Source organism: Gossypium hirsutum, chromosome A05 (genome assembly GCF_007990345.1).
Source record: "Gossypium hirsutum isolate 1008001.06 chromosome A05, Gossypium_hirsutum_v2.1, whole genome shotgun sequence".
NCBI lineage: Eukaryota > Viridiplantae > Streptophyta > Magnoliopsida > Malvales > Malvaceae > Gossypium > Gossypium hirsutum.
Window position 1 is genome coordinate 45,890,311 of NC_053428.1, and position 14,696 is coordinate 45,905,006.

Consider the following 14,696-nt stretch of genomic DNA (forward strand, 5'->3'; position numbering starts at 1 on the left):
GAGTTTCAAAATTTTTTCCAAAATAAAAACTTGGTTGTGATATCTAAAGTAGTAAACTTTTAATCAAAATTGTACCATTTCGATTTGTCTAGGATGAATGCTTTGACCGAGTAGTCTTTTCTGCTATCCTCAAGTTCACGTCTGCCGAGTGTAGGCTCGTTTTGAATAAGAAAGTTTTTCACAAAAATTACCAGTGGGGTAATTTCGCAAATTCTCTAAACTTTAGGATCAAGTTATAAATAAAAAATATCTCTAAAATTTTCTAAAATATTTTTTTCAGATATTTTTCTCTCTAAAACTTTCTTTTGAATTCAAGTTTCTGTAAACAATAACCCAATGCTCTCTTTATATAGGTAGAGTTTAGAGAGTTTTAATTATAATTAAACTTAATCACTTTAATATTAAATTAATATAATATTTATCAATATAAATATTAGATTGAATTTAATATTAAATCTTATTAAATTAATAGAATATTTATCTACAAGATAAACATTAAATTAAATTTAATATTAAGATAATCACTTTAATATTAAATTAATAAAATACTATTAAGATAAGTATTAAATTGAATTTAACACTAAATCTATTAAAATAATATTATTTTTAAAATAGTTAATCTAAAATCAAATTTTCTGTTAAAGTCTCAGTAGGAGTATAATTCTTCCATTGCTCAACCATCGAAGACCCACCGTCACCGACCATTTTTCAGCCACCGAAAAGCCATCGTTGCAGTCGTCGACACCTCGAGTACGTTCGTTGCTACCATATGTCGGTTTGGTCTAGGCCAGTTTTTGGGTCTTGGTATCAATTTTGGGCTCTCAGACTCAATTTAAAATCTCAGGTCCAATTTTCAAGTTCAATCACCCATTGAACCAATTGTCTGACTTAAAAATTAGTTTCTAAAAACATCTTATTAATTTGATTAATTTAATTTTACTTTATCAAAATTAATTTTCCCCCATTGGGCCAATTGTCTGACTTAAAAATTAATTTCTAAAAATATATTATTAATTTGCTTAATTTAATTTTACTTTATCAAAATTAATTTTCCCAAAAATCATTTAAAATTTTCAAATTAATATTTCAAGATAATTTTTAATCAAATTCTCTAGTTGAACAATTCTTACACTTGCCCAATTTAATTCCACATCGAATAAATTGACTGAATTAAATTATTTTCAAAGTTATAGAATTTACTACTAATTCAATCGAACTTTTGTTGAGCTAGTGGAGGAACTAACTAGACATATATAATTAGGCTCCAGTAATTGCAATTATGTCCAAAAGCATCGTTTCAATAATTCGCAATTACTTAATCATGGAGTCAATCCACAAGAAGTACCATGATTGAAAACTCCTTAATGCATACTCTTTATGAAAGCAATTCATCCAACTGTTTTATCCAATGATATTGTCATGTGTATGTTACCCTCATATGATATCCTTTATTTGTTTGAGTTAAATCCGTTCACTCAATATAATCCTATTTTATCTCATTGTCACCATTGTGTCTTCTTAATGATTGATATGATCACTGTCAACAAATGACTATGATAAATTGCTTATTTGAGAACAAGCAATCTGTGACCATATCCCATATTTATCAATCCACACAATGCCAATGAAAGGATATCGTTAACTCTTTAATTGAGTTATGAATTCCACTGTTACTAGTAAAAGCATGTCATACACAAGTCATGTACCCAACATACTGGCTATTGACTCGATCATTTTTAAAGTATAGGCCTCCACTTATATCAAAGCACATGAGTTACATACGCATGGTCAGTAACTAACTCAAGATTTAGGTAAATCATACCATGAATGTCACAAGTGAATTAATTCATCTTGGGTCAAATCTAATGTATCATTCTGCCAATGAATACAACTATATCTCTACTTGTGAACTCAATTGCTCTGATAGTCAAGACTAACCATCTACTCAATCGGAATTGTAGACGACATAATAGTCCTTCTCAATATTTGAATAAAATACTCACTTTGATTCTTTTACGAGATTACGGGCTCATTTAGATTATCTACTGAAGTAAGTTGTCTTTTTCACAATGTAAACGTTCTTACAATGCCACTTATCATCAGTTTGAACTTAGACAATCAATGAGCTAATATTTGCTTGTCATAATTTCGCTATGCATGCAAAATATAAAAGATAGAAATACAAAAGACATAACAGTGAAATGTGAAATTTATTTATTCATCGTTCAAATACATAAAAAATAATTACATGTTTACTACAATATGGACACATTTCCCAACAATCCTCTCATTGACCACGGGTCGATCGTCTTTATAATGAATGATTTGATTACTATATAATAGTAGTTGAATTTTCATTAAAGAAAATATAATGGCTACCATGAGATAAAATATAATCATATTGTGAGAATGAATATTATCCCAAAGAGATTAAGGATATCCTATGAGGGTAAACTTAGAACAAGGTCATTGGTCAAGCACTGATCGAGTTTCTTTTATAATGGTATGTTGTTGGGGAGAGCTCAGTCATGATAATACGGTGGAAAAACTTTGTGACTAAATGAGTTTATAAGTTATAGGCGAAAAGCTAGAACTTAATTATAAATCATTTGAGCCTCAATTATATATGTCCAGTCGATCCCTTCGTTAGCTCGTTGAAACCAGAAATGAAATCACGTTGAATCAAATAAACATAAATGAATAAAATTGGTGAAAAATGGATAAATGAGAAACATTTGGAAATGATTATGGTTTTATCCAAAATGAAAATGAAAATAGAGAAATGGAATCATTTGAAAATGAATGTGGTTTTCTCCAAAATAAAAATGAAAATGACCTGGAAATGAATTTATACTTTTCAAATTTAATGAAGTTTGAAAATGGAAATAAATTATTTGGTCATAGTGAACCGTTGAATATGAAAATATTAAATATATTTTGTAACACCCCTAATCCGTATCCATCGCCGGAACAAGGTTACAGAGCATCACCAGAGTTTACAGATCAATAAACATATATTTTATATAATATAACATTCATGTCGGAAACCAATTTAAATTAAACATATTGTCCCTTATACGAGACCTCGGGACCCAAAATACATATTAGAAACAATTCAAGACTAAATCGAGAACTGAGAGAATTTTTCAGAATTATTCAAAAATTTCAACACTATAGAGGTCACACGGCCGGGTCCAGCCCGTGTCCTCGTACCCATGTAACTCTTTGACTTGGGTCACACGGTCAAGTCACAGGCCCGTGTGCCAGACCGTGTGAGCATACTGACTTGCATTCTTAAAAGATACAGGGGAGCTGAGACACACGTCCGTGTCTCTACCCGTATGGAAAAAAATAAGTCATTTTCTAAGTCACATTTCTAACCCAAATTGACACCAACCTAGCACATCAACAAGCCATAACAAGGTATTCAACACAAGCTAAAATTATGTCTTAAACATGTATTATCACCAAATACAACCAATATGTCATTAAGTACCTTAAATGATAACTTTAACAAAAAATGTTGAAACTTACCTAATTATTTACCCACAAGTTACCAAAGTTCACTATAATTCAATTACATACATACATATTACACTCATACTTATATCACAATATACCTCATTCTCATACCAATATGTAAGTTGGTTATTTAAACAAAATATCTATCATAATATTTCCACAAGCCAAGCCTTGACTAAACCGTACAAAAACCTATACATGCCTAAACCATATTGAACATTTCAAAAACTAACCGGAATAAGTTGGATAGTGTGCCTTGAGTGTTGATCCGATCGTCCAACCTTCCGAAAATCTATAAGGACATTACACAACGCAAAATAAGCTTAATGAAGCTTAGTAAGTTCGACGGAATAAATAAAAATCTTATCGAACTAAATATAATAAATCAAATATAAAAATCATTCATGAAACTCCCTGTCAATCACAACTTCAATCGATGAATACATCCGTTTTCAAGTTGATACCAAAGATAAATAACATGTTTTTCAATTTCAATAAATAATCCACTTTACCAAATCTTTCCCAAATCGAAGAACGACTTACGAATAAGAGTACATCGTCAACAGAAGCTCATAAGAGCTGGGCCTCCCAAATATGCCAACAGAAGCTCAAAAGCTGAATAGAAGCTCGTAGGAGCTGAACAGAAACTCGTAAGAGTTGAACAAAAAATAAAACAAGACAGTTTGCAACAAATGCTGAACCTCGGTTTACTTGGGAAAAATGCTATTGTCTCATTCCAATACCATCATACACAAAAATACGAAAGTACTCAAATTTCGAGTTCCATTCAAACCAAAATCCAATTCAATATTATAATTCCAACAATAATTTAACTCCAATAATAGAATAAATAATAATACCATTTATCAAATTATACAAAATATTAAATTTTTTAACTGTACGAACTTACCTGGGTTGAATTGTAGCAATTGCAAAAGTTCAGAGATTATTCTGCTATTTCTCTTTTTTCACGAATTTCTACAGGATCTTGATCTAAAATATAAAATTACTCATTCATTAGCATATATTTCATTTCCAATTCATGTCACAATTAATACCTTTTTATTTTTTGAATTTACACAATTACCCCAAACTTTTACAATTTTTTTAATTTAATCATTTAATTAGTTAATTTATCAAATTAACTCATTTTCATCAATTAGTAATTTATTCAAATATTCTAAGCCATTATGCAACCCTAATAAACCAAAAATTCACTATCAAACTCTAATATTTTAACCTTTTCACAATTTAATCCTAAAATCAATATTTAACAAATCGCTTTATAAAATCATCATATAACACAATCAAAGCTCTAAATCCATGTTATTCATCAAAAGCATCTAATATTCAACAACGGTTACTTTCAAAATTTAAAACTAAGGTAAGTAAGTTTTGCATATTTTTCAATTTAGTTCTTTTTAATTAATTAACTATCAAAACTTTAAAATATTTCAACAAAACTTTAATACCATCTTAATGACACTCTGTAAATATTTATCAAAATATTTATAATTCGTTTTTATAGAAACGAGGTCACGATACCTCACTTTCTAAAACCACTTGACCTAATAAATCATTATAAAACATAAATTACCAATTAAAAAACCTTTTTAATACTATATTTGACTTTTAAATATTAAATAATAAATTTACGAGCTTACTCGTTGGATTTGGTGGCTTCAAACCACTGTTTTCGACACCACTAAAAATTAGGCTGTTACAACTCTCCTCCCTTAGGAAATTTCGTCCTCAAAATTTGTTACCTGAAAATAGATTCGGATATTGTAATCTCATTAATTCTTCAATTTCCCAGGTAGCTTCTTCTGAACCACGTTGATGCTACAAGTCTTTTACTAGTAGTACTCGTTTATTTTGCAATTCTTTGACTTCCAGTGCTAAAATTTTCACTGGTTCCTTCGAATACGTCAAATCTATCTGTAGCTCAATCTCACTATGAGGAATCACATGTGAAGGATTAGATCTGTACTGTTTCAACATCAATACGTGGAACACATTATGGATTTTCTCGAGTTCAGTAGGAAAAACTAATTTGTAAGCTAAGGGCTAAGTTTTTCAACAATTTCATACGGTCTGATAAATCTCGGACTTGGCTTTCCTTTTTTTCCAAATCGTAACACTTTCTTCAACGAAAAGACTTTTAAGAACACTCGTTCACCGACAGCAAATTCTATATATTTTCTTTTCAGATCCGCATATGATTTCTGAAGATTAGATGCAACTTTCAAATTGTCTCGAATAATCTGAACTTTATCTCAGTTTATCGGATCAAATCGGCTCTTACCATTTTGGATTCACTCACCTCAGACCAATACAACAGTGTTTTACATTTTCTCTAGTAAAAAGCTTCAAATGGTGCCATTTTAATACTGGATTGATAACTGTTATTATAGGAAAATTTAGCTAATGGTAGACACTTTTCCCGGCTACCTTCAAATTTAAGTATACAACATCTCAACATATATTCCAAAATCTGAATCGCTCGTTCTAATTGTCCATCAGTTTGAGGATGAAATGCTATGTTGAAATTAAGCTTAGTGCCTAGAGCCTCATGAAGTTTGCTCTAAAATTACGATGTAAATCTCGGATCTCGATCTGAAATAATCGATATCGGAACTCCATGTAGTCTCACAATCTTAGATATAAATAGTTCTGCTAATTTCTCAAGTGTAAAGTCTGTTCTAACTGGGATAAAATATGTCAATTTAGTCAATCTATTAACAATCACCTAGATCGAATCTTTCTCTCTCAGAGTTAAAGGTATCCAGATACGAAATCCATCGTGACTCACTCCCATTTCTATTCAGGAATCATAACAGGTTGTAGTAAACCTGTCAGTACCTGATGTTCTGCTTTCATCTGCTGACAAATCAAACATTTAGCTACGAATTCACAAATTTTTCGTTTCATACCCGACCACCAATATATCCATTTCAAATCGCAATATATCTTAGTGCTATCCAGATGAATAGAGTGCGTGTTACTGTGAGCTTCAGAAAGAATATCATTTTTCAAATATAAATTATTCGGAACACAAATTCCATCGCGATAACGCAATGTACCAATATAATCAACACTGTACTTTGAATTCAAGTTATTCTGAATCATCTGTCATTTCAACACTAACTTCGGATGGTCATCTTGCAATTCTCGAATTCGTTGTAGAAACAAGGGTTTCGTTCTCAACTCCACTAATACAGAACCATCTTTATTAAGAGCTAAATGAGCGTTCAACACTCGAAGTGTAAACAATGACGACTTTCGACTAAGTGTATCAGCAACTAAATTAGTTTTTCCTGGGTGGTAATCAACAACCAGATCATAATCTTTCAGTAATTCTAACCACCGTCTCTGTCTCAAATTCAATTCTTTTCGAGTCATCAAATACTTTAAACTTTTGTGATCTGTAAACACGTAACATTTCTCACCGTACAAATAATGTCTCCAGATCTTCAAAGTAAATACAATCGAGGCCAACTTAAGACATCTGTAGGATAATTCTTCTCATTCGACTTTAATTGTCGAGAAGCATAGGCTACTACCTTTCCTGACTGCATCAATAAATAAACCAAACCATTGGGATGCATCACTATAAACAACATACGCTACTCCAGATTTGGGCTGAGTCAAAACTAGAGTTTCCGTCAACATTTTCTTCAACTAATCAAAACTTTGTTGGCACTTATTGGACCAAACAAACTCAATATTTTTCTGTAATAATCTGGTTATCGATAAAGTAATAATCGAAATTTTTTTAACAAAACATCGATAGTAACTTGCTAAACCCAGAAAACTTCGTAATTTTGGAACATTTTTTAGAGTTTTCCAATTTATCACAACAGAAACTTTACTTAGATAAACTCGAATCCCATCAACTGATACTATGTAACCAAAAAATCCAACTTCACGAAGCCAGAATTCACATTTACTAAATTTTGCACACAACTACTTTTCTCTCAAAGTTTGTAGTACGATCCTCAGATGTTGTGCATGCTCGAAGTCTATATTAGAATAGATTAGTATATCATCAATAAACACAACAACAAATCTATCCATATGAGGTTGAAAAATTCGATTCTTTAAATCCATAAAAGCAGCAAGGCATTAGTTAAACCAAATGGCATTACCAAAAACTAGTAATGACCGTAATAAGTTCTGAAAGTAGTCTTTGGCACATCACAGTCTTTAACCTTCAATTGATAATACCCAGATCTGAGATTTATCTTCGAGAACACTGCGACACCTTTCAATTGATCAAACAAATCGTCGATACGTGGAAAAGGGTATTTATTTTTAATTGTAACTTTGTTCAATTTTCTATAGTCTATATACAATTCCAAAGAACCGTATTTCTTTTTCACAAACAAAACAAGTGCACCCCTGGGAGATGTAATAGCCTATTTTTAGTCAAATCGGAACAGTGGTTTTGAGACAAAAATTCAGAATCAAAATAATTATTTTATTATTATTTTGAGGTCAAAAGTATGATAATATGATTGTGTGAAATTTTCGTTAAAATTTTTTTTCATTTGAGTATTTAATTTGATAAAAATGACTAAATCGCGTAAAGTGCAAAAGTAGTGTTCTATTAGCTAAAGGTGTCTAATAGCTATAGAACCTTAAATTTAAGGTCCTTAAGTAGTAATTAATCTATTTTAGAGTTAATGGATGATAGTGGCTTGGTTTATGGTGTGAATATTAAGTATTTTAAAGGTTAAATATGTAAATTGGTTAATAAAGGATTTATTAATAAAACAAAATAAAAAATTTGTCATTCATCTTCAAACTTAACTTATTTTTGAAGAAGAAAATAGGATATCTAGGGTTCTAAACATTCGTCCACTTCAAGGTTCAATTGTAAGTCTGTTTTTATCCCCTTTTTAATGATTTCTATGTTTTTGAGATAGTTGCAGCTAGGTCTAGCTAGCCCAGGGACTATTTTGCAAAATTGTTAAAGATTTTAAATGTTGAAATTGATAAACAAGCATGTATTTTTGAAGTTTCTTGATATATTATGAATGTTGGTTGTGAGTTATACAAGTGATTTTTAGTGAAAATGCAAATTAGGGATTAAATTGTGAAATGTTTAAAATTTGTTGTTAAAATGTGAAATAAATGGAAAATATAGCTGCTAAGGACTAATGTGTAAATCAGATATTATGGTTTAGCATTGAATTTCATTAAATTTGTGTTTTTATGAAATAAGGACTAAATTGTAAAAGTGGTGAAACATTAGGGGAAAATGTGTAAATATGCTTAAATGTGTGTTTTGGATTAAATTGAATAGATAGATTATTAAATAAGTTAATTTTGAATATAGTTAGATCAAGAAAAGCGGAATTCAGATTTAGATCGAGGGAAAACTAAAGTTATCGACTAACCAACTTATTTCAGCATTTTCATATCCAAGGTAAGTTTGTATGTGATAAATTCCATTACAAGTGTATTTTAAATACTTTGATATTGTATAAATTTGTGAATACGACACTTCGGATAAGTTTGATAATAACCTGATGATAATTCGGCATTCGAAACCCTGGTTGAATCTTAAGAATAGTTTAGGATATTAGTGACATGTCATTAGGGAACATTGATTTGGCTTCAGGCAATGATATTAGCACTTGGGGTGCGAGTTATATCGATTTGGCTTTGGGCCATAAATATCGGCTGATTTGGCTTCAGGCCATGATATCAATACTTCAAATATAAGTTACCTTGATTTGGCATCGGGCCATGGTATATGTACTTAGTGCACGAGACTCCTGAGAATCTGACGTCTATTCTGAATGGTTCAACAGGTTAATGAATAATGTGGTTGAGAATGGGATTGGTACGAGATGGTACAGGTATGTGCGTAAACCATATTTGTTTAGAATCGAAGAATTGGTAAAGAAAGTATATAGTTTGTGAAAGATTAATTGAAAGGTTTGTTAGTTTATGTAAATTCATGTACTTATAATCAATTTTTGAATTATATGTTTATGGTTATATCGAGTTTATTTCATACGACCTTACTAAGCTATAAAGCTTACTTTGTTTATTTTTCTATGCTTTATAGTGATTTCAAAGATAGCTTGGATTCGAGGATCGTTGGAGACATTGTCACACCATCAGTCTATAAATTTGGTACTTTTGGAGCTTATGATTTGAGTATATGGCATGCATAGGGACTTTGAGTCATTTTGGTATTTGTAGCATAATTTTGGCCATTTGTGTTGGCTCGTAAATATTTAGTGTTTGGTTTTGTGTTAGCCATGTAAATTGGCTTATCTTGGAAATTATGTGATGTTTATATATATGCATTAATGCCTCTTAGTGATATGGTTCATGATTGCTTGATAATGGTTGATGAATTGAAAATGGTTATGCTTGTGGTTTTAGGTTAAGAAATGCTTAGTTGAAATGGTACAATTGAATGTTTGGAAATATGAATTGGCATGATTTGAGTAGGAAAAATATGGTATTATGAGCAAGTTAGATCTTGGTATTGAAATGGTATATATTTTAGTCTTGGTTGTGGTTGTATTAGTTGGCAATAAATGATATGAATTGAGCTTGTTTTGAGTAGATATTAATTGCTTAGTTATGCTTTGATTGGGTGCCATATGTGTAGGTGAAGTGGTGTGAATTTTGGTGGCAAAATGGCTTGGTAAATAGCCTATTTTTGTCCACACGGAAAGAGACACGGGCGTGTGTCTCAGATATGTGTGACACACGGTCATATTACACGGTCGTGTGTCCCCTAGTGTTGAAATTGAAATCAAGTTACTATGCTCCACATGGCCTCACACATGAGCTTGTGACTTGGTCATGTGGCATAAGTCGGTATACTTTATAGGTTTGGCACAGCTTAGCACACGGTCTGGCACACGGGCGTGTGTGGCCACTTTGAAAGGCACAAGGGCTAGACACACGGGCGTGTGGTTGGTCGTGTGACCCAAGTCAGTATGTGCACGTGTTTGGACATGGGGTAGGACACAGGCTGAGACACGACCATGTGTTCCCATTCCGAATGTTCACACGTAGGGGTGAGCGTTCGATCGAATCGAATCGAATCGAATAAAAAATTTCGAGTTAATCTAGTTGACGAATCATATTTTATCATCCTAATTTGATTTGAAATTTTCTTGAATCGAGTCGAGTGAGATGGAATCCGAATCGAATATATTTGTTCGAGTTAAATTTTAAAAAATAATTTTGGGTCCTCGTAACCACTGTCACCCATCGTAATAAAATTTGTCCACCTTAATCAAAATTTTTATTAACTTTCATTACCTCATAATTTATTTATTAAACTTTTATATATGGGTTAGCTTCTTTGCTTGCTTTGTTGTTTCAGTTATCTTCAAATTCTTGTCATTATATATTTTGGAATTAAAAAATATATTAAATGTAAAAATGTTTTTTTTAATAAAAGTTATTTTAAAGATAAAATGTGAAATTGATACCAATATAAAATTTTAACATGAATATTTAATGGCATAATTAATAATTCAATTTTAATATAAATATTCAAATGACTAAATAATTCAAAATATATAAATAATATAAAATGTGAAATTTAATTTAATAATATAAATAATAGATATAAATAAAATTATTACTATTTATGTTTAGTGATTTTTTTGGATAATTTTAATTTTTGATTTGAGAGTAAAGGGTGAGAAGTAAAAGTTTAGGGGGAAAATAAAAAGTTTTGAGAATTAAAAGTTTGAGGGAAAGTAAATAAATAGGGGGAGTAAAATTTTGGAGGGAAAAATATTTAAAAAATTGGGGGGGGGATGGGTTTGGGTAGATGGGAGGTGGGATGGGAAGGAAGTAAAAATTTTAGGGGGAAAGTGGGAAGGAGTAAAATTTTGAGAAAAAGTAAATGGGATAGTAAAATTTTGGTGGGAAATGGATTTTGGGTAGATTGGGGGGTTAGGATGGAAGGGGAGTAAAAGTTTAGGTAGGAAGTTGGAAGGAGTAAAATTTTTGAGGGAAAAGTAAAAAGGTTTTGAAGTTTAGGGTAAAAATGTAAAATATTATAGTTTGATATTCGAAATATTCGAATTATTCGAGTTATTTGAATTCAAAAACTCAACTCGATTTGAACTCGAAATTCAAAAAAAAATTTGAGTTGACTCGAATAACTCGATTAACTCGATTCTTTTAACTTGAAATTCGAATTTTTTTTATTTTTTCGAGTCGAAACAAGTTTTGTTCACCCCTATTCACACGGCCTGTGACATGGGCATGTCTTGTGGTCGTGTGAGTCACCCGGCCTGGTCACACGGGCATGTGTCCCTTGTTTTGAGAAAAATTTTCCAAGTTACATGAAAGTATCTTAAGTTATCGGTCTAGTCATGAATCACTCCCAAAGCATGTTTAAAGCTTCGCAGGCTCGTTATAGGTACATTGTGCTTGAGTACATTGTGCTTGAGTTTGAATAATGTTTGCATGAAATGTGAATTTAGTTAACTAATTGAATGGTTAAATGTTTGTAAGTCCGGTAATGCTTCGTAACCCTATTTCGGCGTTGAATACGGGTGAGGGGTGTTATAAGAGACATGCTCGATTGAATAAACCCTCAATCTAATAATTCTTGCAATTGTGCTTTCAATTCTTTTAGTTCAGATGGTGCCATACGATACGATGATATTGATATTAGTGCAGTTCCAGGAATCAAATAAATCACGAACTCAACTTCACGATCAGGAGGTAAACCCGGCAATTCTTCAGGAAATACATCAATGAACTCACTAACAACTGGTAACTGATCTAGCTTTGATTTTGAATCTCGAGTATCAAGGATGTATGTTAGAAATGCTTCGTTACCTTTTTGTATCAATCTCTGAGCAGAAAAAGCCGAAATAATTCTAATAACATCCTTCGTATCCTCAAACTCAACTGAAATCATCTCTCCTGTTTGACATTTCAAATCAATCAGTTTCTGTCTAGAATTTACCACAGCATCATGCAAAGATAACCAATCCATACCCAGGATAACAATATCAAATTAGCAGGGAATTCATAGCCCTTAACTTTCAGTAGAAAATTACGACAGACTAAATTAATTATCACACTTTGACCTAATGGATTTGTAACTTGAATATCATAATCAGTAGATTCAACATGCAACTTCTTTTCCGTTACTAATGCAGTGCAAATATAAGAATGAGTTGACTCAAGGTCAATCAATAATACACATTAACATCAAAGAGATAGAATATACCAGCAATCACATATGGAGCAGTAGCTTCCTCTCTAGCTTGAATGGCGTAGGTACGAGTAGGTGCTTTAGCCTCTGACCGAACAACAGTGTCTTTCATTCCTGAATAACCCGATAGCACTATTTTGATTTGAACGTCTACTTTTCTGAGAGGTAGACATTTTCTTTTCTTTATGATCTTCATCATCTTTTGGCAATTTGGGACAATTACGAATAAAATGATCAGTTAATCCACATCTATAACAGGCTCCTATTTTTCCTCTATACTCACCAAGGTGATATTTCCCGCAATATCTACATTTAGGCTTCAAAGTATTTTATACACTACCCACACTATCAACTAGTCTAGTAGGTACCCTGAAATCATGTTGAATCATCTTGTTTTTATTCGAATGTTCAGGCACTGAGATAGTTCGGCTAAAATCATCTTTAGTCTTTTTCGTTGGTGATACCGAAAATGACTTGGAAGAACCTCTCTTGTGAAATTCTCGATTCCACTGATCCTGTTGTATCTTACGGTTGTACACTCCTTCCATTTTCTGTGCACGATCGGTCAGAACAACAAATTCTCGTATTTCATTACCTCCGATCATCATTCGAATTTCATCATTCAGACTATCTTCAAATTGCATACACATTTCTTCTTCAGTAGGCACAATTTCTCGAGCATATTAACTAAGATACAAAAATTCTCTCTCATATTTAGCTACTGATCTATTTCCCTGATGTAACTCAAGAAATTATCTTTTTTTCTTATCCAAATACCTTTTTTTTTACATATTTCTTTTTAAACTCGATTTGGAAAAGTTCCCAAGAAATTTTCTCCTTCGACACCACAGCTATTATTGTCGACCACTAGCTATACACTTCCTCTTTTAATAATGAAACAGAACATCTAAAAAAACCGTTATTATAATTTCTAGAATCTATCCTTGAATTCTCAGCACACTTTAATTTCTAGATCGGAGCACATTTATTAGGTTCAATCACTAGAGGAGGTAGAGGTGCAACTGAAGGTACAACAGGTGGTACAATAGGAGGTGGAGGTTGCTGAGCCGGATCTCTTTCTTATAAAAATTCACTGAACCACTGGTTTATATACCCAAAGAACATATTTTTAAGTTCATGTTCCTGAGTCGAAGAGATCGGGACATTACTACTCATCCCATGTTTAGAAGTCTGTACTTTACTGTTAACTTCATCATTGTCAGCACGTTCAGATCCGTTTGACATCTTTACAATCTATAAAAAAACAAAGGTTAGATCAGATCATATACATCACACTATCACAGATTTATATGGCATGTAATTCTATACATTTTATATGTTACGTTCAGTCCAAGAATTGACTAAACCGTAACTCTGATACCACTAAATGAAACACCCATAACCTGTATCTGTCACCGAAATAAGGTTACAGAACATTACCGGAGTTTACATATCAATAAATAGATATTTCGTATAATATAACATTCATGTACGAAACCAATTGAAATTAAACATATTGTCCATTATACGAGCCCTTGGGACCCAAAATACATATTAGAAACAATTCAGGACTAAGTCAGGAACTCAGAAAATTTTTCAGAATTTTTCAAAAGTTTCAACACTGCAGAGGTTACACGGCAGTGTCCAACCCGTGTCTGTACCCGTGTAACTCTCTGACTTGGGTCATACGGCCAAGTCACTCGCCCGTGTGCCAGGCCGTGTGAGCATACTGACTTGTATTCTTAAAAGATACAGGAGACAAACGGCCATGTCACTTGGCTGTGTGTCACACACAGCTGAGACACATGCCCGTGTCTCTACCCATGTGGACGAAAATAAGCCATTTTCTAAGTCACATTTCTCACCAAAATTGATACCAACCTAGCTTCAACAAATTGCACATCAACAAGCCATAACAATGTATTCAACACAAGCTAAAATTGTGTCTTAAACA